Here is a 917-nt window from a genome sequence, read left to right on the forward strand (position 1 = left end):
TAAAAGTGATTTACGCGACAAAAACTGCTACGAATCACGAACTTTGAAAATATAAAGGATCGACTTAAAAGTGTTCATAAATCATGAAATTTTTACAGAGAGTAGAATATTGAGTTTCTTAACTGCCATAAAAATTTCAAGTGAAAATAATAATTTTTCAGTTTTATAAAACTATCGGAACCGAGACCGCGCGATTAGAAACCGTAGAATCCATAAGCGGAACCGACGACGAAAATGAAAATGAACTTAAGATTCTTTGAAAAATGAAGCGACCATGATGTGAATAAGGACTTAAAGGAATAATAAGGATAAAATAAGTTGAGAGGGTGCATAATAATTAGCGCATGAGTACGGGTAGCCGTAAATTACAAAGGGACCTAAAGAAGTGAATTATGTTATGATCATAGATTTCCGAGAGGAACCTAAAGCATCCTCAATCTCGAGATACCCAGGCAAGTTTACGAACCCAACTCCACTTACTGTTGGGTTGTGAAAGGATTGTTTTATTATCATTGTATAAATACCATGTTTTCCATGATACATAGTTATTGAATTTTTGCATAATATAGCAATGTTATACGATAAGTATATGTATCGTAAAATATTTATTTCCGCTTTAAGCATGATGTATAATTATAAGGCCGAGAGTTGGTCGGGATTTTTAAATGAAAATCCGGGAATCATTCCGGTGATATTAGGACAATCACAAGTCCATAAAAGTAAGTTTTAAAGGGACTCAACGTCCACTTATGAAACATTAAAACACCTCGAACTTTTATTAAAACGATTTCCCAACGATCATATTCCCTCAACTATATTTTATTATTCAAATAATAAATATTATATACTTATTACTTTATTATAGGAGAAGTATACTCCAACGATTATCTATTTCAAACCTGTTAAACATTAAAGAT

Source organism: Apium graveolens, chromosome 3 (assembly GCF_009905375.1).
Source record: "Apium graveolens cultivar Ventura chromosome 3, ASM990537v1, whole genome shotgun sequence".
Lineage (NCBI taxonomy): Eukaryota > Viridiplantae > Streptophyta > Magnoliopsida > Apiales > Apiaceae > Apium > Apium graveolens.